Genomic DNA, 26,961 nt, shown 5'->3' on the forward strand with positions numbered 1-26,961 from the left:
TAACTATTGAATTTTACAGATAGGGTTTAACTTTTGTCTCCATTCTATACTTTAAGCCAAAAACAAGAGAGGATACATGTTTTCCTGACTTCATCTATATAATTATATTCTCACCCTGAATAAAATATTAATCAAAGCTCTATTCATGAGTCAAAGAAACTTCCATTGTTCCCAGAAGCCAAAATATGATTCTAAAATGGAATTTGCTTTATCTCCTGACTGGCTTAACCCCAAATAGGTATTCAACATAATAATTTTGAAAAATTAAATATAATATTTAAGCAACCTTACATTAGTGTTCAAGTGAATCATTCAAAGAACTATTATTTTGTAGCTGAAAATAAATTTTAAGAAAGCATTATGAAAGCCTAGTAAAAAGTGACAGGTAGATCCTATAATTTACTATATTTTTTTTATGGTGTATGGCTTATTTATGGTGGCATAAAAAGCCCACCATTCTGTTTATTTATAGTCATACCCAACTGGCTTGGAAAGTAGCAATATAACTCTATAGAGGCATATTTTCTTTAATACCTACCAGTTTGTTCCCATGAGTGTCACTGCTTTAGGATATGTGGTAATTGCTCCAGCAATTCAGGTCAAGAAACTAGCCTTAGCAGGGCCTAACCAGAGAGAAATCAATGGTTGAGTTTTCCCTTGCTTCTTTTGAATTCCAGATACTATCCAGAGCTATGCGTATTATCGTTCAGGGCCAGAGTCTGCAGTTAGATCTGGTCCAAGATTTTATTTAGCCCAGTGATTTTTTAAACCAATAAGTACTTTATTACTTTTATTTACCAAGGAATGAGCTCTAATTTTCCCTTTTATTAGAATTGCAGAATAAAGATTTCACATAGGCAGGATAATAACCAAAGTTCTCACAAATGTGAGGCTGTGGTCATTTTAAAGTTATCTGGTTTGTTTCAACAATACCTAGATACTTAACAGTAAAATCATTTACAGCCTAGTTTAGAAAAGTCAACTATTTTCTAGTTAATCCTCAAGTCCATAATGAGGACAGAATCTCAGGCTTCAGTCACTATTATTATAATGATTTGTTACTTTCTGACTTCTTGATAGCTTTAAGACACAAATGTAATCTTGGCTATAACATTTTCTTACTGAAATTTGACTCAATTCATGTCTCCCCTCCTGGGAAAATACTGCCTTATGTGTAAAAGTCACTGAACCAGCAAAAGTAACTTAAAGGAAACACATAAAATAGCAGACTAACATCTGTTGTGCACCCTCCCCTGCAAACACCAAGCCCTCAAAACAATGCTGTCTTTTCGGTGGGGGGAGTGGTATTTTACCGTCCCTTTCAGTGAATATATAGAATACAGGGGCAAGCACTGTTTAGTGAATAGGTTCTTTTTCCCTTCAACAGTGTTTCAGACTGACAAAAGAGGCCAAAGGGGCTGGCTTGTCAGTAGGTATAATCCCAGGGCTCACGTGCAGCCCACACCATCGGCCTTTTGTTTGGTGGTCACACTACTTCCAGGAGGTGAGCTGCACAGTGGTCTATTAGCTAATGTTAGACCCTAGTTTGGGGTCCAATGCATGACTGCCTCCCATTCATCGTTTGGTCCTGTGACCCGAAAACCCCTCGGGTGACTAGGAACATGATGGTTTCATCACCTTCAGTTCTACAAGTTTGCCTTAACAGCTAAAATAATTTTGATCAAACAGTAAACATTCTTCACGTCAGTCAACTACAACTATTTTTCCCATTTGTCTATCTCTGAGGATGGAGAGAAAAGGTGAGCAGGGGGTAAAATTACTAAAAGACAAAGAAAAGAAACTCTAAAAGTTAAAAGGTCAATTCAGTAATCACCTCAAACCACTAGAAATGGATTAAAGTTACTGCCTGCTTCATATAAACATTTTTCTCACTATCCAGCTCAGAACATCCAGCCTGAATGTTGCACAAAAATACTCAGCCAGGTAAAGAGCAAGTAGTACTTTGAGCTTTCAACACAATAGCACTCAGAGAATTTGGCTCTTGAATAAAGGTGTCAGCAAGCCATGGAATTCCTAAACAGAAAAACTCACACTGCGCCATTATTCCATTTTCTTAAGGTCTATTGTTAACTAAAGACTCCTTGTCTTTTCAAATTCCTTCATGTGAATGGATGAGGCCAGACATCTGCCAGGATTCGCTCACATTTGCATGCAAATCAGAGACTTTGGGACACACATGGCCAAGGAGCCAACAACACCACTTTTACTCTAGACTTATACTGATCAAAGTGTCTTCCTGAACTTTCAACATCTCTAGTCCTAGCTCTTAAAAAGAAAGTAATGAGCATATATTATATTATTTAGACCCTGGCAGCAAAGCATACTGCAAAACAAAACAACATACTGTTTTTCAGAAAATCCTACAAGCAAAAGCCCAAATCAGCAATACCTGTTCCCTCACTTAATCTGGCTTTTCCTTTATTATGTAGGTCTGGAAATGAACATGCTAATCGTGACATAAGATTTAGGGAAGGATCCATTTTCTTGGACTCTTGACCTTTGCCTGTGTAGTTCAAATGCCTCAAAACTATTCACACCCCGTCGTTCATTCATTCATTCATTCATTCATTCATTCATTCATTGCCAGGCACTGTACTGGTCCCTGGGGCTACAGCGGTGAACCCAACAGACAAGATCCCCCTCTCCCAGAATAGGTACCACCGCCGAGTCTCCCACTCCGCGTATCTACCTCGACTCCTTCGCAAGGGTCCCGGGACGGGTTTTCCACCAATCCTGGGTGCGTGGCTCCGCTCCCGTGCTTGGATCTTTCTAAAGCACCCCAGCCTGCCAAGGCAGGGGACTCCTGCCGCGGGAAGTGGTCGCGACAGGGCCCCGGGAAACGGGGCTGCCCACACCCCTCTACACGCAGCACGAACGACACTCGCTGGCAAACTTTCCTTGCTCCAACCCCGGCCGAGCGGGGAACTCAGCACCGGCTCGGTTCCTGGAGCGGACGGAGGCTTCCCTGACATTTCGGCATCCCTGGCAAGCCTCCTGAGGCTGCTACTCCTGGACTCAAAACGTGTAGGGTGAGGTCTTTTCCCCATTTACACTGCCCGACAATTGAGTAGATTCTAACGAACGCTCTGACTTCATTACACTCGATGCTTTGTGAATTGCGTCCCTTGCCCCTTTATCAACAAGGCCACCGCCAAGACATCCTTACTCTTATCTCTTCCCACTACCTGCCACCTTCCTTTCCCATCTCTTGGTTCTCTTTCCAACTCCCCAGACCCCTCTACCCGCTCTTCTCCGGCCCCGGCTGCCTGACCCGTTCACATCCCAGCAGCCCCTCCTTCCTTTGGATCCCCGGGCACCACCCTCCCCCGCCTTGATCCCTGAAATTCAGCGGGCTTGCCTCCTGTCACTGCCTTTTGCCCATTTCTGTCTGGTCTTCATTCCGAACTATCGCTGTACCCCACCACTGTGGAGGGTTATTTTTGGGAGCGGGGTGGTGAGAGGGTAGGGAGAGGGTTACTAGATTCCGTTTCCCCGACTTGGTCATTTTCCCCAGCTCCATGAGCCGCGCCCCCTCGTCCCCCGTAGGCCCGCAATCTTATCCCGCGGTTCCCCAAACCCTCTCAGGCCCGCCACGCCGCCAAGTTTGCCTCGACTTCCCCTAGTTGCCGCCCAAACCTCCCGCCACCGCCCGGCTACGCGAGCGCACTTACCCCGAGGCCTGGCTGGCGGGGGTGTGGGGTGCGCACGGACCCGCGGCGGCAGCAGGAGGAGGACGACTGGCTGAGCGGAGCCTCTCTGCCAGCCCGCAGCGCGCACTGGCTCCTTGGGGGGTTCCCAGCAGAGCACCAAGACGGGAGGAGAGGCAACGACACGAGCAACAGCTGCTGCGCGGGCCTGGGCTCAATCCGACTCTCGGGGATCGGGGCAGAGGCAGGCAGGATTGGGAAGGAGGGTTGGAGAAGTGGGGTGCAGAGGGCGAGGCAGAAAGCGGCCAGGTCCTGAGGAAGGCACCCGGGGCAACTAGGGATGCCACCGTGCGGATTCCGCCGCCTGGGCTAACGCCACCAGCCCCTCTCCCCAAACGGAGGGCGCTGCGGGCGCTGGCGCACGGGCCTCGCCTAGCTCCCCGGCTCGCTGACGGCGCCCTCGGTGCGCCCCGCTTTGTGCTCCCCGCAGCCGGCGTGCACCTGGTGTAAGCAAAAGCGGTCAGCTGATGGGCTGCGCGCCGATTGGCTGCTTCGCGGTCTCCTCCCCTCCCTCCCGACCCCCTTCCTGGCCTCCCCCTCCCGGCCTCCAGCCCCCGGCTCAGACCCGTGCTGGGGCACCATCTGTAGCCCGCCCAACAAAGGCGCAGCGCCACGGGTCTCGGGTGGCCCTGCCGTCCTGCGCCGCCTCCGCGACCGCTGTAGGGAGCAGTGGGCCGCCGCTTTTTGTCTGGGGGACGACAGGCTGCGGCTGGGTTAGGGAGGCAAAGCATAGTGTCGTTTCTTAGCAAAAGACATTAAAAAAAAAAAAAAAAAAGCCCTTGTTAGGAGGCCAGCTAGGTACAATGGGGCCCAATCTGCACAACGTAGAACTTGGGCTCAGAGGCTGAGAATCAGGCAAAAATCAACCCAAGAGAGAGCCAAGTTTCAGTATGAATCTGACCTTCCTCTTAAAATGCATGGCGATTACTTGGAAAGCAGCTCTGCTCACCACTATTCCACCAATGCTGCACTCATGGTGATTACTCGGGCTGTGTGTTTGCATATTTAGGTGGCTGTGGAACTGGCTCGTGCCCTTGTCATGGGAAGTAGTATTTGCGGACACTTAAATGAATGGTGAAGCCACTTCTGATTTAGGGAGGCTTCAAAAACAATTCCGAAACTTTGTAATTACAGCTTTCCGATTTGTTAGGTGTGAAAGTGTGTTCAGACAACGGGAAGATTGGGAATGCAGTCTATTCAAAGTGGGGGGTGTCTGAGAGCAAGAAGTGGAAATGGGTTTTTGGAAACCGCACATGAACCTGAATCTCACCTTCCAGTGACCAGCTTAGAACCAGGCTGGAGAGAAAGAAGCCTTTGATACTTTTCACTGGGGAATCTGCTAGACAATTATTAACCCCTCATTACTGAACAGCTTCGGGCAAGAATGTGGTGACATTTCCTCATGATGTCCAAGCTTAGAACTTTTGGAGAATTTGGAAGGATACATTATTACAGAATCATCTTTTGAACTCCTTGAAGACATAGTGTAAATTTAATAACAATAACTTCTATGTTGGTCTCTATAGCATTTCTTGATGTCCTTCATAGATGTCTGATAAATACTGATGCTACTAATGTTCATCTCCTTTATGTTATTTTGAAACTATCATGGAGATACCAGTGGGTCACAGCTCTAGGGAAAGGAGATGTTAGGATTTAAGGTAGAAGGTAAGTGAAGAGTAGAACAGCTATGAGAAAAGGCCCATTGCAACTAGGGTAGGAGAGTACTGCCTATAAATGAATAAGATTTAAGCACTTTCTAAGCAAGTGGAGTCTAGAAACTTTCCCAAGATTCATATTTTTGTCTCTTTTCCCTTTCTCATACTGATTATATGCAAGTTAGAGTTTGTCTGAAAGGAGGCATGCCTCTGGTGAAAATACAGAACTTGGATGATCAGGGAAAGATAGAACACAGTTTTCTTAGGGAGTCTCCTTTAGGTTTTCCAACCTGTCTTTCTGGGAATGGAGGGGAGTTGATGCTGTACCCTGCATGGTGGGGCTTTACAGAGGTATGTCATGGGGGGCAGTTGAAGCAATTAATGGTGTGGAGAATTATCTTTCTAGGAGGCAAGACTGATAACAGCCTCTGGGTTTTGGAAGAGACAAGAAACCAAATCAGGCACCAGCGTGTGAGGCCATTACTGCTTTAAATCCCAGCACTGCAATTTATGAGGTGTGTCCCTCTGGGGGAGGCTTAGGTTCCTTGGCTGTAAAGTGGGGTTAATAACAGTACCTATCCCAAAGGGTTATGCTGATTGAGAAAGAGTAAGCACATAAAATGCTTACTGCAGTTCTTGGTATACAGTAAGTAATCAATAAATGTAAGCAGTAGGCATTATTAGCCAGGTAGTAAAAACTGAAGCCAAACATCAGGTCAGACAGGTGGAATAATTAATTCACAAAAGTGACACAGGTGACAGAATATTTTAAAGGCATTAGCACCAACAATGAGAGAAATAGACTTGTCTCCCAACTATTCAATTCATTTCTTTTAAAATCAGCATCTCATTTACTTAAACTTATTTCCTTCTTCCCCAAGGCAAGAGTAACAATGGAAGCTCTGCCTATTTCTACTTGACCAGTGCATTTACTTGGCACCAGAGTATTATCATTTTGAGGAAATGCTTGTGTCAGAGATGGGGAGGGGGCTTGGGCAGAAGGACGGGAAATGTTTTGTGTTGGGAAGATTGCTGTGGGACAGAAGAGGACAAATGTAGGCATAGCGATTACAAAGGAATCTGAAATTTAGTCTAGTGGTTGGAAATTTAATAAATTGCCTGAATGGCTAACTGGTCCAAATTTTAGAAACTGCCATTTAGTAACTCTGTAAAAGTTTTCAGGATTATTTTACTTAGACACTTAAAAGCCCTTTGTCATTGGGATGGATGAAGAGGAAACATCCAGTCAATGGACCAGGATAACTAAACCAAACTCACTTATTTCTTTTTTAGAAGTCTATCTGAATTACTCCTAGTGAGCTCACCCAGTCTTGGGGTCTTAAGTTTATTAGTGGAAGAAAACTTTATCTTAATACTTACTTATTTGGGGCATTGTAGAAGACCTTGGAGGCTTTGGAGGACAGTGGAAATGGGTAGAAGGGCCTATGAGTTCCCCAGAAAGCTGGATCTTACTACTGATGTAAGGAGGAGTTCTTGCCCCTGGAGCTGGCCATGTTGAGACACTACAAATCCCTCGGGGTTCCCCCAACAGCCCCTTGAGGTTCTTTAGCTTTGGTTTGAAGAAACATTATAATTGGTATTAGCCTAATTGTAATGATCTCTGTGGTAAAAAAGAAAAATGAAACTGTAGATGGTGATCATATTAAAATAATCTTTAAAAGAACATTTGTATTTTGAGAATAAAATTATAATATGCCATTTAAAACCACAATTTTTAAAAGTTGAAAATATGTCTCTCTCTAACTGAAATATTAATAGAGTGCTGGTAGTCAGTGTTCTTTACAGCCTCTGAATTAATATTATAGTTTGAAAACAAACACCACCAAGCTCTTAGAGGATAATGACTTTACAGCTCATAATTATGTGACTGTTGTGATTATTGTTAAATTTCATACCAAATGTGTTGTTTCTCTAAAAAATTTTTTTAAGATTTTTTTATTTTAGAGAGAGAGAGAGAAGGTGTGAGTGAGCAGGGGGAGGGGCAGAGGGAGAGAGAGAATCCCAAGCAGACTCCACACTGAGCTTGGAGCCCTACTTGAGGCATGATCCCAGGGCCCTGAGATCACAACCTGAGCTGAAATCAAGAGTTGGATGCTTGACTGAGTCATCCAGGTGCCCCTCATTCTCTAAAAATTTTTGACAATGGAGTGGGTTTACTACATATATGTAATTCCTATTCTTCCAGTTTTGTTCTGCATGCATACCAACTTATTCCAACAAAAAAATCATTCCAACACAACACAAAATTGAGGTTTCTGTAATTTAAATTATTTAAAATCTAATAATTTGGCATGAAACTAAGGTGACCAACCATCTCAGTTTCCCTGGGACTGTCCAGGATTTAGTACCAAAGGTCTCACATCTCGGGAAACACCTCAGTCCAGGCAGACAAAGATGGCTCTTTGTCCTAAATGGAACTCACATTAGTAAGTATATGGTATGGTATGCCTGATGGATCAAGTATCTTGTTTTCACTTGCAGAACTTAATTGCTGCAGAGCCCTTGACAATGATCTAATTTAACCTTATTTTATAGATAAGGAAACGAAGCCCTAGAAAGAACTCTGCCAGTCTGTTGACAAAGCCTATACTAAAGAGCTAGACTATATATATTTTTGGAAGGCAGAGACCAGAGGGCTAACTCCTATCCCAGCATTCAGCATGTGTTAAGTACTCATGAAACATTTTTGAATCACTGAATTGAATAAATTAAATAAATGAGTGTCTTTATGTAATTGGAGCACATTATAGCACAAGCATTTTCTTCATATCATTAAGAAAAGTCTTTGAAACTATAATGCTTAATGACTATATAATTCCACAATCTTCTGTTGATGAGAAATAAGGGCTTTATCAGTTATTTTCTATGACATATTATAATAAACATACATGTTAGAAATGCCCATTTTGGTTACTGAGCTATAGATACATACACAATAGTTTGGATTAGCAATTTAACATTCAATTGTTTCCATTTTTATTACTATTTACCTTTAGACAGCCAGACCTTACTAAAAAATAAAAGTTCATTTAGGTCTTTTGCTTTTATAGTGTAAAGATTTTAGTTGGTAAGAGGATTTTAGAATCAAGTTTCTTTGTTTTCAATTATTTGCTCTCCATTTTGATTTCTCTTTTCCCTGTATAATAATAGCTAACATAAATTAAATACTTTGTGCTGGGTACTACACTTAGTAATGTTTCCTCTGTTGGAATAGGCAATATAGTACAATGGTTATAAGCTAGGGCTCTTGATTTGTGCTTCTGAGGTTTATACGCCAGCTCGACACAGCTGTGGAATTTGAACAAGTTAAGCTCTGTGTTTGTAACAGTACCTATATCATGGGGTTTATGAGAATTAAAGAGATGTGTATGTGCCTAGCATATGACAAGCATTCACCAAATATTAACAAATTAGTTAATAGAATGTTAGCTTAATCAACCAAAGAACCCTGGTGGTTTAAATAAGGCAAGTTTTTTTGTACTCATGTAAGGGAGTGTGTTTCTGGCTGAGTGGACTCCTCATGGTCATTCAGGGCCTAGGCTGCTTCCATCTGTTGGTTCTTCCTCTTCTATTTCCATTGACTTCTTTCCCTTCACATAGAGGCTGGGGAAAGAGAGAAAAAAGAAAGGACCACAAGGGCAAATTTTATGGACCTGGCTAGGAAATGGCTTACATCGCCTCCACCCACATTCTGTTAGCAAGAACTCCCGAGGAAAGGCTGCATGTAATAGCAAGGGAACATGGGGAATGCAGACCAGGTGTGTGTCTAAAAGGGTGAGGAGGAAATCTTACAACATATATTGATCTATATTAAAAATATAGCTACATATGTTAGCAATATAGCAATCTCTCCTACTGCAGACTCTCATCTTACTTAGTCTGAATCACAAGTCTGATAAACTAGGAGGGAGGAAATGACTGGATCAGAGTCATAGGGCAAGTAAGAGGCTATCATTATAGCAAACAAAATATACTTGAAACAATTACTAGGCAGGGGTTTCCAAATATCAGTTCCTTTTAAAACTGTTCTTGGGTGATTGCCAACTTGAATATCGTCACACATTACCTTTCTGAAGCTCCTAGAGACCTCCAGCAGGGAGAGGAAGACCATCACCTGCCTCACCAGCAGCTTATACTCCTTTTTCTTTCAGTAATCATAAAACTTTAAGGTAGTTCAGATTCGTTCCTCATAAGAAAATGCTTAGAGACTATTGCGCTGGAATTCAGTGCCCCTATTATCATAAATTTAATATCCACATTTACTTTTACTTTTGGTCCTAGGGACCTACCAGGCTATAAAAGAGAGATTGGCAGGTAGAGTAAGTACAACCAGTTTATATACATTCTGCAGAAACACTGAAGCTCAGAGAATTTTCCCTACATTTCATCTAACACCTTCCTCTGTCAGGTTTGTCTGCATTTTGTCTGCATTTCATCTTATTTTTATAATAGAGATGCTCACACTTTTTATCTTTGAGCATGTTAACAGTCTCTTCTGAGTGAGGCACTGCCCAAATTCCATTTTCATGGATAACTAAGTACCCATCTACCAGACTAATCATCTGTTGGAATCCTTATTCTCTTAAATTTGATTCACATTGTGCCCTTGACTTTGTATCCTTGTTTAAAACCTTGCACTGAATGCATGCTGTCTTTTGGAAAAGGGACTTTGGTTTTGAGTTTTGTGACTTTGGGAGAAAGAAAAGCTGCAGAAAGATACGTGATGTATAAATGGTGACATGCTAGTCATGAGAAGAAAGTCCATACTGCAGTTCATTTTAGCAAATACCATTGGAATTGAGGACTGAAAAAACCCGAGAGATAATCTAGCTCAACCCTTTCATTTTACAGATGAGCAAATCCAAGTCTCAAAAACACTAACACTTCCATGTCCTTGAGAGCATCTGGGAAATTTGAGTAGATTTAAACCCTTACTCAAAGTCATAGTGCTGGTTAATAGGAGCACCAAGCCTAAAATCTAGTTCTCTAGATTCTCAGATCAGGAATCTTTTTCTAATATTAGTGTAACCTTCCCTGGGATCCTCAGACCTTCCAGAAGTTTGTGGATATACTCTCAAGAGTCTGCTATGCTGCTATTAGAAATTCATATTTGTTCTAATTACAATAATAATATGAAAAATAAATATAAGCATATTCTGAATATCTGAGTGACTTTCTTATAATTGAATGCAGAGAAATGATATCTAGTGCCAGCATTCTACATTTGTGTTTATGATCATGTTGATGCCAAGCAGTGCCACTTAAAGTATTTGGAACGAATGAGAAAAAAACAGAGTGGTTTTGATGTATAAATGATGTCTTCTCACCAGTGAAGGCCAGATGATGTCTCAGCACATTTTAAGAAAGAAGGGTCCACAGAAATTTCATGAGTTAAAGGTGATGGGAGAAAAAAAGGATAAAAAACTGAGTCACCTCATAATATGGAGTAGTCTAAGCATGTAAAAAATGAAAGAGAGAGAGAGAGAGAGTGATTGGGCACCTGTACCATATTCACACTTCAAGAGATGACTTAATTTTAGAAAAAAGAAAGAAAAAAGTTCAATTATTACATAAAATTGACAGTTGAATTTGGGTTTAATTGTTTTGGTAGTTTTTTTCATAAATAGTTTTATTTAAGTGTAATTGCTGGTATAAGTTGACTTGTGTCTCCCACAAATTCATATGTTGAAGTCCTAACCCCAGTACTTCAGAATGCAACTTTATTTGGAAATAGGGTCATTGCAGATATAATTGTTAAGATGGGTCCTACTGGAGTTGGGTGGGCTCCAATGTATTATGACTGGTATCTATATAAAAAAGGGGAAATTTGGACACAGACACACACACACACCCCATGTGAAAACAAAGGCAGAGATCAGGGTGATGCTCTATAAACGAAGGAACAAACCAAAGATTTCTGGCAAACTGCCAGAGGCTAGCAGAGAGGCATGGTACAGATGCTTCCTCACTGCCCTCAGAAGAAACCAACCCTGCTGACACCTTGATCTCCAACTTAGTGTTCAAAACAATGAGAAAATAAATTTCTCTTGTTTAAGCTTCTCAGTTTGTAGTACTTTGTTATAGTTGTCCTAGCAAACTTTTACAATTGCCATAGAATAAACTACACATATCTAAAATATACAATTTTGACCATATACACCTGTGAAACCATCATCGCAATCAAGATAATGAACATACCCATCATCCTCAAAGGGTTGTTTGTGCCTTTTTGTATTTAATTCCCTCCTACCCACCATGCCCTTTTCTTTGCTGCCCATCCCTCGACTCAGTAAACTCACCTGCTTTCTGTCACTGTAGATGAATAAGTATTTTCTAGAATTTCTTTCATTTTGCATGATTATTTTGAGATTCATCCATGTTATTGTATTAATTGTTTTTTATTGCTGAATAGAACTGCCATATGTTTATTAATTCACCATTGATGGACATTTGTGTTGTTCCAGATTTTGCCTGTTACATATCAAGTTGCTTTGGGTATTTGTGTTCAAGTCTTTGACTTGATATATGCTTTCATTTCTCTTGGGTAAATACCCAAGCATAAAATGATTGTATCATATGGTAGGTATATGTTTTACTTCTTAAGAAACTGCCAAACTGCTTTCCAAGGTGGTGGTACCATTTTTCATTCCTACCAGCAGTGTGTGTGTCCCAGTTGGTCTGCACATTCACATTAAAATCTCTTGAAGGCAAATCCCTTTAGGAAGGTAGGAACTTTTAGAGGATTCAGTCACACTGTGCGTACTGCCTTATACCCAACTTGATTCACACACTTATGTTATCCACCTGTATGGTTTTGAGTGTGCAACCTGTGATTTATAAATTGATTCAGAATTGGCTATTCAAATATGTTATTCACACATTATGTGTACAAATCTCTACAGAGTCCTGGGCCAAAGTCAGAAGATACGAGTGTGCCGTTGACCAATCGTGTCCCTCTCAGTATGTCACAGCTGCCTCTTAGCTTTAATGTGCTCCCTGGAAAGTCAGAGTAAAGAGTAAAGTCCTGCTTGCCTCCTCATAGAGTTGTTTTTGGATCAAATCAACTGTTCAAGGAAGCATTATGGAAACTATGGGATATGTAGACTATATTTTCATGATGCGACGACAGTGGAAGGATCTTTGAGAGGTGGGTTTCCACAGATTGTGAAAGCCTTCATGATGTGGGTGGTGTCTAATGTAGAGTGCACTGACCAACTGTACCTGCTCTCTTCCCCCTCATTTCTGGGCAGAAAACAGGTACCAGTAGACCTTGGGACAATGGCTAAATGTCCTATAGGACAGTTTCTCTCGAGGTCTCTAAGGAGTCTGGGATTGAAAGTCAGGAGACAATAACAATAAATATGGCAGCTAACTCTTATTAAGCATGTATTATATGCTAGGCTGGTACAATTTTTTTTATTGAAGTATAGTTGACACACACTGTTACGTTAATTTCAGTTGTATGACAGTGATTCAACAACTCTATATATTATGCTATGCTCACCACAAATGTAGCTACATGGTGTAATTCTTACATGAATCCCATGTAATTCTTATAATACCGTGGATAGATAGTTATGATTATCACTCTTGTTTTTGTTTTTGTTTTAGATAAGGTAAAATTGAGATCTTAACAAAGATCTTAGATAACTTACCCCAGATACTAGAGCTCTTTCTCTTAGCTATGGTATAATCTATATTGTCCCAACCTATCTATGCTATAATAATATAATCTGAAAGGCCCATATCATTTTAATCATATTGACATAGAAATACCTGTTGGGAAAACATTTTTAAAATTAAAAAAATAAAACAGACTGAAGTAGTGTTCCAGGAACTGTCCCCAAATATCTTAATACTTTCAGAAAGGAAGAATACGAGGAACACTGCTCAGATTTTATTAGAATAACAGTCACATTCACAAAATAATAAGATTTGAAAGTCAATAGCAAGGGATGGAAATTGTTGAAATGTAAAAAGCAATGAAATTTCAATTTGTAACACTAGAGCTTTTGGACAGGTATGCATGAAGGGCCAGCCATGGGCCACCTAGTTGATTCTTAAGGGCTAAGCAATCCTATGGGATGTAGTTTGCCAAGGACCAGTATTGGTCACTCCTGGAACATCACTTGGTGAGCCTATAGAGAGAATTAAATTCTAGACTAAGCTTTACCAGTAATAGTGTCACTTCTCTGAACCCCAGTTTCTTTATATGTAAAAAGAGATTGCTGATAAAGTGTGTGAAAACCACAGAATTCCTCCCCCCCCTCAGAATTCTTTAGTTAAATTAAGGAAACACATGACATAAGGAAACACCACATGAGGACATAAAAGCAAATTTGTCCAGGCTCTTGGTTACAACAACCAAATCTACTTTAGGGAGTTTATATAGGAAGAGATTTACTAAAAAGTACTAGTGAGTCTTTGGGTCTTTGGAAGAGCTGGAGAGCTGGGCATGGATGTTGCACATCCAAGAACAAAGCACAAGAGAATATGCCCTACCACCAGGCACCTATTCTAATGGAAGCACCATTGTCACTGTTGTCCATCTTGATCCCTACCACACTATGGTTTGGAATCTAGAAACTACACAGCCCTCCCTAAGATGCTGCCATGGTCCTTGCCAGATCTGAATCCCCTGCCTGTGGCATGTAGTTCACTTGTACCTATGTGTTGCTTGACTGAACCCAGGCCTTGTTTAGGACAGGAAGCCATCTTTAGAAAGGGGTTCAACTGGGTGCGGGTGGGCAAACTCACAGCATCTGCCATCAGTGCTCCTTTAAGATGGCCAGAGCCCCTACTCAACCTTCACCTGTCACTGTTCCTTGATGATGATGGGGCCTTGTTGACTGGTCATTCACTAAATAGGACCCCAAGGCCCCTGCAGACCAAAGTTAGAAAACCACCAAACTAGATTTTTCTAACACTCTCTAGGGCTAAAATTCCTTGACTCTATGCATTTCCAAGATTAAAGTAGAGGTGTTTAAAAAACTTTTTCCTGTAGGGCTTGGCTAATTCTAATATATTCTCTGTAATTATCAGTAGTTAAGAATATTATATCCAGGGACTATGGCTTCATGTACATTTGCATTTTAGTTGAATCCCTCAATTAAGTATATTAGTACAAGAACATACAATTCACACAAAAGGAAAGGAAATTGTAAGAGAGAAAAAGGGGGACATTTGACAAAGATGTATAGGATTTCTTTTCAGAAGGGTGTATTTTGAGACTTCCAAGGGGAGCGTTTTTAAGTTGTGAGTACTTGCAGATGCAGTTAAACTGCTTACAGTGTTTGGCATAAGCTCAGAATTACAAAATCCAAGCACAAAGATCCAATAATCAGAAGAAAGAGCAAGTAAACTTAAGCTACCTTAAATTGTACACATATCTGTTTATATAATCTTTTGCAATCTAACATCTTTCAATGACCAGAAAATAACATTCTTGTTATCACCAAGGCACTCCGAAGACATCAGAAATCAGTGAGATACCATATTATTAGACATGGTATGTCCATCAACTGTATGTTAACTTGGGATGTACTATGTCATTGTGCCTAAGAGCTTGGGCTCTGGATTCAGCCCCTGTGGAAGCTTTAGCTAACTTACCTAGGAGATGGGAATAATAATAGTAACTGCATCATGTTGCAAGTATTAAATTGGGATAATGTATGTTAAATTACTGGCATGTTCCCTGGGAACATAAGAAATGTTTTCTAGTCTACCCATTAGGACACCTACACTGGCCTTTGGCCTTGTGCAAGCTCAACTGGTGTTGGCAGCCAAGAAGTGATCTGGGGAGGCTGCTGCCCAGGAGAGAAAAAGTGGCTCCACACCAGTTGATTCTCCAGAGGAGAGAGATGTGATATTCATAAATGTGCAATCAATCCACCATCCTCCACCATCACCGAGACATAGAGATGGATCATCCCTCTTCCCCTGAGTCTTCTTTAACTCTTTAAGATCACTCTTGCAATTCATTAGGGACTGATTTCACCTGTATTTGATTCAAATCTGTATGCACATTGACTACATACATGCAAAACACTGTGGCCTATGAACTGAGAAATGAGACAAACATGGACACTGATTTAACAAATATTTATTAGGTTTCTACTATATTCTAGGGGCTGTTTTTGGCTCTGAGCATTCACTAGAGGACCTGATATGGGCTCTGGTGACGACATAGGGTAATGATATTAAATATGCAGATACTAGGATTGACTGTGTCCCTATATGTATGGGGACACCACAGGGAGAGTAAACAATCATCTTAGTTTGCCTGGGACTGAGGGCTTGCTGGTGCACACAATTTTCTGTTTTAAACCATGACTGAGTTATTTCTCAGGATGTGGTATTTTGGTGCTTAAACCAGGAAGATTCTAACTAAACTGGGACGAACTGGTCCTGTTAACAGGTTTTATATCCCTTATTGGACATTCTCTCTACCTCTGAGGAATTTAATTCCCTTCATTAAAAATGAGGAACTCTGTCCTGGGATGCAGCTGTGATGTGCAAAGAGATCTGGAGTGGGTTTTCAGAGAGCAGCTGAAAACTTGGCCCTAGCTCTCGCTATTGTGATGACCCTCGACAAATTACCTCTCTGAACCATAGCTCATTCCTCTAGAGAAGCAAGGATTTCTATGCCCTGGGTGTTTGAACAGGTTAAATGGAATAATATGTGTACAAGTGCCTGGCACAGAGAAGAAGAACAAAAATTTTAAAAAATTTTTTCTATTTTTGCATAAGAAAACATATGGTACTGGTTTAAAAATAAGAAGTTGCTTATATACACGGTTGTCTACATTAGCTTTGCATCATTTATGCTTTGTATATTGTCCTGGAAATGCTCTTTAAATGTTTCCACTGGGTGTGTTCCAAGTTACTAACAAAATTGTAAAACTCCCTGAGCGCAAGCATGATCCTTTTATGTTTTGGGTGTCTCCTAAATGTTTCGTAGCATGGTCAAATCTTGGGAACACAAAGTGCTGAGGTTGGTTTGTAACGCCCTGGGGATAAAATAAGCAGCAAATATTGTGTTTATTTTTACCTGCATTTTATTTTATTTTAAAAAAGATTTTATTTATTTATTTGAGAGAGAGAGATTGAGAGCATGAGCAGGGGGAAAGGGGTAGAGGGAGAGGGAGAAGTAGATTCCCCACTGAGCAGGGAGCCCGATGTGGAACTCAATCCCAGGACCCTGGGATCATGACCTGAGCTGACGGGAGATGCTTAACCAACTGAGCTACCCAGGTGCCCTTTACCTGCATTTTAAACTTTAAGTCTACCACCATAAATGTTATTCTTATATAGATAAATGATCTCACTCAGATCAAATCTTTTTGAAGCCTCCCCCTTAACCTAGATTATTGCATTTTAATCCCTTTAACTGTGTGATTTGCTTGCAATGTGCAAATTTAGTGGAAGGCAAAGGTGGCAGGAGAGGACAGATGTAAACCTTGCCATGCTAAGTAGGCAGAAATCCCTCTGTGCCCGTGAGTCTGAGAAAACACAGTTTAAATGTCAAAGCTAATGCTGTGCGTCCTAGAGTTTATAAGCAGCAACAAGCCAGCACATACAACCCACATTAGCCAAATGGAGATAAACTTCTTTGTAATTTTGAATTTTCTATTAACATAATAGGTTAGTGGGTCTGCTCCTTTAGGAAATCCTAAAGAGATTTCTTTAAAAGTACCATTTAGAAGAGAAAATGTCACCCATTATTAGCTAGCTTGACTCTCCCTGTATTAATTCCCCATCTCTCTTTTTCCAGCCTCTCTTCATGTCTTTCAAATCAGGCAATTTCTGTCACTGATTTCTTACCAAATATTCATTCAGCATCCTTGACATATATTGTTGTGCTATGGCTGTAATGATCTTCACATTAGGTCTCTTCTCCTGATGATTGAATCAGCTGGGCCACATGCTCTTGTGGCTAAAGGCACCATAGATTCTGAGAGATGGCTCATCACCAGGTCATTGGGATCAACCCCTAAACCAGATTGGAGAGATCTACTCAAATCGCATTATTAGAATCATTCCCTTCTGATGCTTGAAGGATATTCCTGAGTTTGTGTCCATAGGTTATAAGAGGTTATTTCTAATGTTTTATTTTCAGGGTGAGAAAAGGGCAGGGAGGGTTCTACAGAATGTTTATAATTGCTAAAACAGCTAATGAGACTTCAGGCTGTATTAAAAGAAGTATTGTGTTTAAAACAAGGGAGGGGGGATAAGTTTTAGCAGAACATGAGCAGCGGTCTTCAAATTAAATTATTCATTTATTCATCTAAAATGTGTGACATCTCTGTAAAAGGCACTGGGCTGTGAAAGATACAAATATAACAAGTAGCACACTAAGACAGATATAAATCGTATTAAGTGATAGTCGTGTGCTGCTTTTCTGGTTTGGTTCATGGGACTGCCAGAATCTTTTTTTTTTCTCTGTATTTATGAGCCTATTTTTCATATATATATATATATATATATATATATATATGGTAACATATAATGTATTATTTGTTTCAGGGGTACAGATCTGTGATTCATCAGTCTTAAACAATTCACAGTGCTCACCATAGCACATACCCTCCCCAATGTCCATCACCCAGCCACCCCATCCCTCCCACCCCATTGCACTCGAGCAACCCTCAGTTTCTTTCCTGAGATTAAGAGTCTCTTATGGTTTGTCTCCCTCTCTGGTTTTGTCTTGTTTAATTTTTCCCTCTCTTCCCCTATGATCCTCTGGCTTGTTTCTCAAATTCCTCATATCAGTGAGATCATATGATAATTGTCTTTCTCTGATTGACTTATTTCGCTTAGCATAATACCCTTTAGTTCTATCCATGTCATTGCAAATGGCAAGATTTCATTTTTTGATGGCTGCATAATATTCCAGTGTGTGTGTGTGTGTGTGTGTGTGTGTGTGTGTGTGTGTGTGTGTGTGTGTTTGCTTTATCCATTCATCTCTTGATGGAAATCTAAGCTCTTTCCATAGTTTGTCTATTATAGACATTGCTGCTATAAACATTGGGGTGCACGTGCCCCTTCAGATCACTACATTTGTATCTTTGGGGTAAATACCCAGTAGTGCAATTGCTGGATCATATGGTAGCTCTATTTTCAACTTTTTGAGGAACCTCCATACTGTTTTCCAGAACGGCTGCACCAGCATGCATTCCCACCAACACTGTAGGAGGGTTCCCCTTTCTCTGCATCCCCACCAATATCTGTCATTTCCTGACTTGTTAATGTTAGCCATTCTGACTGGTGTGAGGTGGTATCTCATTGAGGTTTGGATTTGGATTTCCCTGATGCCAAGTGATGCTGAGCACTTTTTCATGTGTCTGTTGGCCATTTGGATGTCTCCTTTGCAGAACTGTCTGGTCATGTCTTCTGCCCATTGGATCGTTTGTTCTCTGGGTGTTGGGTTTGATAAGTTCTTTATGGATTTTGGATACTAGCCCTTTATCTGATACGTCATTTGCAAATATCTTCTCCCATTCTGTCGGTTGTCTTTTGGTTTTGTGGACTGTTTCCTTTGCTGTGCAAAAGCTTTTTATCTTGATGAAGTCCCAATAGTTCATTTTTGCCCTTGCTTCCCTTGACCTTGGTGATGTGTCTAGGAAGAAGTTGCTGTGGCTGAGGTCGAAGAGGTTGCTGCCTGTGTTCTCCTCAAGGATTTTGATGGATTCCTTTCTCACATTTAGGTCTTTCATCCATTTTTAGTCTATTTTTGTGTGTGGTGTAAGGAAATGGTCCAGTTTCATTCTTCTGCATGTGGCTGTCCAATTTTCCCAAACCATTTGTTGAAGAGACTGTCTTTTTTCTATTGGACTTTCTTTCCTGCTTTGTCGAAGATCAGTTGACCATGGAGTTGAGGTTCCATTTCTGGGCTCCCTAGTCTGTTCCATTGATCTATGTGTCTGTTTTTGTGCCAGTATCATACTGTCTTGATGATGACAGCTTTGTAATAGAGCTTGAAGTCCGGAATTGTGATGCCACCGGCTTTGCTTTTCTTTTTCAACATTCCTCTGGCTATTCGAGGTTTTTTCTGGTTCCATACAAATTTTAGGATTATTTGTTCCATTACTTTGAAAAAAGTGGATGGTATTTTGATAAGGATTGCATTGAATGTGTAGATTGCTCTAGGTAGCATTGACATCTTCACAATATTTGTTCTTCCAATCCATGAGCATGGAACATTTTTCCATTTGTTTGTGTCTTCCTCAAATTCTTTCATGAGTATTCTATAGTTTTCAGAGTACAGATTCTTTGCCTCTTTGGTTAGATTTATTCCTAGGTATCTTATGGTTTTGGGTGCAATTGTAAATGGGATCGACTCCTTAATTTCTCTTTCTTCTGTTTTGTTGGTGTATAGGAATGCCACTGATTTCTGTGCTTTGATTTTGTATCCTGCCACATTACTGAATTGCTGTATGAGTTGTAGTAATTTGTGAGTGAAGTCTTTTGGGTTTCCCACATAAAGTATCATATCATCTGCAAAGAGTGAGAGTTTGACTTCTTTGTCTATTCGGATGCCTTTGATTTCTTTTTGTTGTCTGATTGCTGTGGCTAGGACTTCTAATACTATGTTGAATAGCAGTGGTGTTAGTGGACATCCCTGCCATGTTCCTGACCTTAGAGAAAAAGCTCTCAGTTTTTCCCCATTGAGAATGATATTCATTGTGGGTTTTTCCATAAATGGCTTTTATGATATTGAGGTATGTACCCTCTATCCCTACACTCTGAAGAGTTTTAATCAAGGAAAGATGCTGTACTTCATCAAATGTTTTTTCTGCATCTATTGAGAGGATCATAAGGTTCTTGTTCTTTCTTTTATTAATGTATTGTATCATATTGATTGATTTGCAGATGTTGAACCAACCTTGTAGCCCAGGAACAAATCCCACTTGGTCGTGGTGAATAATCCTTTTAATGTACTGTTGGATCCTATTGGCTAGTATTTTGGTGAGAGTTTTTGCATCCATATTCATCAGGGATATTGGTCTGTAATTCTCCTTTTTGATGGGGTCTTTGTCTGGTTTGGGGATAAAGGTGATGTTGGCCTCATAAAACGAGTTTGGAAGTTTTCCTTCCATTTCTATTTTTTGGAACAGTTTCAGAGGAATAGGTAGGTATTAATTCTTCCTTAAATGTTTGGTAGAATTCCCCTGGGAAGCCATCCAGCCCTGGGCTCTTGTTTGTTGGGAGATTTTTGATTACTGCTTCAACTTCCTTACTAGTTAAGGTCTGTTCAGGTTTTCTATTTCTTCCTGGTTTAGTTTTGGTAGTTTATACATCTCTAGGAATGCATCCATTTCTTCCAGATTGTCTAATTTGCTGGCATATAGTTGCTCATAATATGTTCTAATAATTGTTTGTATTTCTTTGGTTTTGGTTGTGATCTCTCCTCTTTCATTCATGAGTTTATGTACTTGGGTCATTTCTCTTTTCTTTTTAATAAGTCTGCTCTGATCTTTATTATTGGGACTATCAGAATCTTTACTAGAGCAATCACATACCAAGATATCTAAACAAGGCTAGCTGATAAAAGTGAGTAAAATAGCCCAGTGGCAACTGGGCCAAATTGGATAAAACATGCCCTGTTTAAAGTGGGCAGTTGCTATTCAGTACTATTAGATTGTCATCTTGTCAGAATGTGGATCCGGTTTTGCTAAGAGAAACTGGAGATTCAGAATTGCATGTGAAATATTTCATTTAAAAATATTGTCAAGATGGTAGCTAATTCAAGTATTTAAGATTAAGATTTTGTAGAATCTTACATGTCCTTGGGCTACATCTTGCTCATGGGCTCTCAATTGTAATTTCAATTTCAATTTGTAAATTCTGCTCTAATCATAGATTTCACCTAGTCAAGGTGTATTTGTCAATATTTAGAGGGGCTCTTTAACTTGGGACTTCACATAAATAACCAATTGGTATAGATGCCAGGAGTCTACAACGAGAATAACTCTGTTTACTTAATATAACCAGTAGGTAAGATAAATGAGTGACATATATGTATTTTATATGATTTTTGGAGGAGAGAGTTGATTCTCTACTCACAGTGACAAGTTTTAGCATATTCAGCTGCCTGTGTAGTAGAGGCATTTCACACTCCCATTGAGACAGGGTAAGGGGACTAGAAACTCCTGGACTCCATTTGTTAATTTGGACTGAATAAAGCTATTTTTCTGGAGGTTTTCCAGGATGGATTTATGGTGGCCTCAGGCTAAATTCTCTGTTGATGCTTTGAAGTTATGTCCAGAGCATCCTATCCATTACAGAGGAGCTTGCCTTCTTTATGTCCTTATGAAAGAAATCCATGTGCTCAATTACTGGGTGGGTAGCTCTTGAGTAACTTCTAGAATTGTCTGGATGGAAACCTCTATTCCTTATGGAGCAGCTAAGTTTCATCTCTTTCCCTGCTGCCTGTATCATACCAAACAGAAATGCCCTAATTAAACTATGTGCATGATGAACCAGCCCCATTAATAAGAGAAACAATGGGCCATTTTCATCTCAGTTATTAATTATATAAATTACATTTGCAATACCAAATCTGATTATGGTTACCTTTTTATTTGTTTGGGCAGAATAGAGAAGGTAGATGGTATACACTTCAGTTGCCTTTTTTATTTTTTAAGTAAAATAAATGGAGTAATGGTTACCATTATCAGTGAGGGATGATCACTCATTTGTTACAAAGAAGTGAAGATTTGGCTGGTACATTTGTTCAGATTTGTCTTTCTTGGAGTAGGAAAGTTAGAATTCAGGCAGAACCTGTCACTCACACAGAGACCGGCTAAGTACTTTACCAATGACTTACCTGGATTAGGCTGTCCCACATTAGTGTAGGTAGAGCATGATTAATATGCTTTGGGACAAGGCTGAAGGAGTGAGGAACAAATTTTATACTTGGTCATGAGATGAGCAATTGAAGCATTAACGTCTGTTGAACTTATCATCTTTGTTTTTATTTTTTAAATAAAAAATTGTGATTTTTATATTTTTTACATAGTAGAAGAGTAAGTTATATCTTACAATTATTTGTAGGTGATGGTGATATACTTTTGATAAGTCTTTCACATTTTTAACATTTATAATTTTCTTCCAATGGAAAGTTGAAAACTTTGTGCCCTTTTTAATCTGTGCTTATATGAAGTATGTTTTCCAAAGTTCTTTTTTATGTGTGTGCTTTTTCTAAGCACTAAGCACTTTACAAAACTCAACCCATTATTCATCCCAAAGGTTTCATGAGGTAGATATTGTTATCCTGCTTTACACTGCAGGAGCTCAGGCTTAGCATAATTAGCAACTTGCTTGAAATCTTGCAGTTAATAACTTAAACATACAAGATTTGAACCCAGCTCTGTCTTATTCTCATAGCAACTCCCTTGCCAGCTATGAAATATCCATGTAGCCTGCTTAGGTTCCAGGAAAAAATTAGTTTTATATTTACTTTTACCTAGGACATAGTTAATTTGAGTCCAGATATTTTTAGCAAATACATTTAAACCAGGAAGTTACCTAACACTTGAGAGGCAAAGAGATGGCACAAACTCAAATTTAAAATTGAACAGGAATACTGTTGTCTTCAGGCAAATTAACTAATATAAACAAATAGAAATTACCCTCTTCCTTAAGATATGGTAGTTGGATCTGTGCTTTTGCTTTATGAAGATCTAGATTGAGGTTTGAGTAAAGAACCCATCTGGGGGCCTGGGATCCTGGAACTTTTAGGCAAGTCTTTTAGATCCGACCTCATCAAAACAGCTGTGTTGAAATGTACATAACCCAAATACAAGCTGCTATTCTCCGTAGTCCAGTTCTTGTCAGTGTTGCCTTAGAAGAAAAATACAATCCATCAGTCAAAAGTAATTTAGTCAGTTTGAAGTTTTACTGGACTCGCCTAAATAATGTCTAGGCAGATATGATCTGAAACTCCCATCAGTTTCTTTGTTTTATTAAAATCATCCGCAGTTCTCTCAAATATGGTATCTCTCAGATAAGTAGCTGACCTTAAAATTTTTCTCTCTTCTCGCTGTCAACATTCCAAGAGTTTTTCTTTTATAGCTTAAGCAAGTCTTTGTTTTTAATACCTTATCCCTTTTCCTTCCACTACTCATTTCTTCCATAAACAAATCATGGCTTTTTAAAAATACTGCCATCGCCCAGATTTTCCATCACAAAATCCCAGATAGAATTCTCATTAGAGAGAGACCAAGGAAGGTAAGACAGGGAATAGTCACATTGTAATAATTTTTGTTCTATCACATAAAAAATGCAATTACTAAGGATCATATATATCAAATATGCTTGGATGTACTTAATCCCTGAATGCCCCTTACACCCTCACTGTGGACAAAACTGAAGAATAGCATGAGGCTGAAGGCAGGAGGAAAGTGAAGTTTTAGGAGAGATTCAAGTATGTGGTGAGAGGTGAGGTCAGGTTCATAGGTGGACCAAGTATCAGCCATGGGTTGAAACTCAGCATTGCGTGAATATGCCAGTGATATTTTTGTGTGTGGGTTTTAAAATATCATTTGATGACTTTCACTTTGAGCAGCATCAAAATAATCCTGTGCCATAGTAACTGCTCCAGAAGGTTGTTGACTCTGTCTTTGGTATACTCTAATGTTCTTGCCTCTCTCTTTTCCACTTGTATCAATTTTTCCAAATTTCTACATTCCAGATCAACTGTTTAGGTTGGAGTCATAGCAGCTTGGAAAGATAAAAGTCATGGAGTTCAGTGGTTTCCAAATAACAACCCTGAGCTGTTTTTAAAAATGCACATTCTTATATTCCACCCCTTAGAGGTGTTCATTTTTCAGTTTACTGTACAGTTCCAGAATCTGTTTCTTTGTTGTTGTTTGTTTTGTTTTATATTGTTTTTTAAATCTTCCCAAGTGTTTTCACTAACCATTCTGGTTTGGGAAATTCTCATCAAATTCATCTCCTTCCATGCCACCTGATGCTTTTCTCCAACAGCACACCTTGCTGGTGGTCAGCCCAAGGATAATGATGGTGGTGATGAAGGAAGCTCAAATGTGTCAAGTGTTGACTAATTGTTAGACATTGAGCTAAGGGCTTTACCTAATTTGTCCCATTTAATACATATAACAATCTCAAGGGACAGGTAAGATTATATACATTTTCCCTCTAGTCTTCGAATTTGCCATGAATTCACTCTCTTCTAGGTTTTTGGTTAGATATTACTTGCGCTGCAAGGTACCCCTGCCTAACCTAAAGCCTTGGTTACATGCCTTTCCTTTGAGCTTCTGTGGCATGTATGCTTACTTCTCTTCTTCCATATTTTATTGAGAAAATAGTAGAGTTTAAAGCTAAGGGTGTGAATTCTGTAGCCACTCTGGGTTTTAAAACCAGCTTTGCTACTCTCTGGCAATGTTACTCTGGGAAAGCTAACATTGCTCTGCAGTTTCCTCTTCCATAAAATGGAGATTTAAATTACTACCTCCTCACCCTGTCTTGAAGGAGTGGCCTCTTGTATGAGATGAACCTTATCATTCAACCCTGCCTCAGCTTTTGGTTGTCTCAAACTTTTGTGCTTGCCCAAGTAGCCTGATATATTTTTTAATAGGTTTCTAGTAGTTAAGACCTGTCAGTGTCCCCAAAGAGAGGAACCAAGCGCCTAGAATCAGGCAAGCCATACCCTCAGGCAACAGTTTTTAAAACTATGAAAATAAATACAGTCCTGTGAGATCATAAGCATAAGCCTCGTTGGCCACCAGAGCCACGCAATCTGGAGGTGTTTTCTGGGTGGCAGTCCACAAAATTCAGGGCTCCAAATGAAAGTATAAGATCTTTTCTGGATGATACCAGTGAGCTGGAGCAAGGCAGAGGGGGAGCCCCAAGATGGCATTCACAGCTGTTCTTTGAGAGCAGCTGTATAAGCCATGAAATGTGTGCCAAACCTGAAGGCTGCCCCTACGGCCAAAGCTCCAGGACAAGCAAAGAAGCCTCTTTCCCAGAAAGACCAAGGGGTGTGCCTCAGTTTGCTGTCCCGTGCAGTTTCCCAGGGTGGTAGCCTGCCAAAAACCATCTCCCTGATTGCCATGGTCCCATGGGACCCAAGAACGAAAGGCTCCTCAGCTGCCAGAGCCAGGCACTCAAGGCTGTCCCCTAGTCAGCAGCCACAAAAAATGAGGCACCAATCATAACAACCAGGGCACCAGGCACATGTAAAGCTTCCCTCCAGGAGACACCACCAGCACTCCAGAACATGGCAGAGGATGAGTGTGAAATAGTTCCCACTCTCCTTGGTCTCTGGGAAGCACTATAGTCAACCCCTATATGTCTGTTTAATTAGAAGCCTGCCCTCAGGCCACAGCCAGGAGCTAATGGCCCCCCTTCACACAAAGATCAAGCTCCAGGGTTTGTTGCCTCTTGCTGTCCCCTGGGGGTGGTAGCTGTGTAAGACCTTTCTTCGTTGGTTACACTCCTGAGGGACCCACAAATGTAAGCCCCACAGGCCACTAGAGCCAGGCAATGTAGAGGTGTCTTCTAGGTGGCAGCTGCAAAAACTGGGGTCCCAGATGCACGTGAAAGCTCCCTTTTGGGAAATACTGGTGCTTGGGAGCATAGTAATGGGAAAGTAGGAAGGTGGCGCCTGCTGGTGTCCATCCTGAAGCGTATTCTAGCCAGGCTCCTAGGTGTGTGTGTTTAATTACATGCCTGCCCCTCAGGCCAACACTTTATTGCAAGCAGGTGAAACTTCACTTTAAGTCTAGGTGCAATCAGCTGCTTCTGAGGGGCCCTGGGGTACATCATTCCAAGCCCAGGAGAACTTTCAGAGCTGTTTCTCAGATTCCTTCAGTCTTATGGGCCTCAGGATATGAGCCATTGGTTTTCAGTGTTAGATGTTTTGGGGGCTTGTCTCTCAAGTGTATGTCTTAAAAGCTGGAATGCTTGGTATAGGGTTCAAACGCTTTGCTGTCTAGGGATAAGCTCTGGGTTGTGAGTTCCCCCCTGGTTGTGGTTCACAGCACCAGGGCTGGGGTTTATAACAAGCTTGTATAAGACATATGCACCCCCATGTTCATTGCAGCATTATTTACAACAGCCAAGATATGGAAGCAACCTGCATCCATCCATGGACAAATAGATGAAGAGACTGTGGTGTATATATGTACAATGAAATCTAATTCAGCCATAAAAAGAATAAAATCTTGGTGTTTGCGGCAACATGGACGGACTTCGAGGGTATTCTGTTAAGTGAGGTAAGTCAGAGAAAGATGTACTGGATGATCTCTCTTATATACAGAATCTAAAAATAAACACAGGTATTCCCCACTATCAAAAGTTTGTATTATATCACTTTGCTTCTATGAAAGACTTCCATTAGTAGTTTTCGCTATCTGAAAGAAATCCAAAGAGGATTTATGCTTTTGTGGAAAAAGGCAAAAAACAAAAATAGCACTCAGCGTTTGTATTGGAGTGAGACATTTTAGGGGCAATGCACGCCCCAGCAGCAGGAATGGTACCACCAAAATGCTTCCCTGGGAACTGTAGTCAGCTTCTCAGCATCAAGCTGC

The 26,961-nt window shown here is 40.5% G+C and overlaps 1 protein-coding gene across 1 annotated transcript in view; it reads right to left on the minus strand.

Annotated features, from left to right (window-relative positions):
* LRRN1 (leucine rich repeat neuronal 1) overlaps nucleotides 1-4,093 on the minus strand; it is a 42,827-nt gene extending 38,734 nt beyond the window's left edge. Inside the window, exon 1 of the mRNA XM_028101837.1 lies at nucleotides 3,693-4,093. The gene's annotated coding sequence lies outside the window, so the exon portion shown is untranslated. The remainder of the gene's footprint in view (nucleotides 1-3,692) is intronic.
* Nucleotides 4,094-26,961: the final 22,868 nt, after the last annotated feature.

Source organism: Eumetopias jubatus, unplaced genomic scaffold, assembly GCF_037043125.1.
Source record: "Eumetopias jubatus isolate StellerSeaLion01/CBP00866 unplaced genomic scaffold, mEumJub1_p1.0 scaffold_1, whole genome shotgun sequence".
NCBI lineage: Eukaryota > Metazoa > Chordata > Mammalia > Carnivora > Otariidae > Eumetopias > Eumetopias jubatus.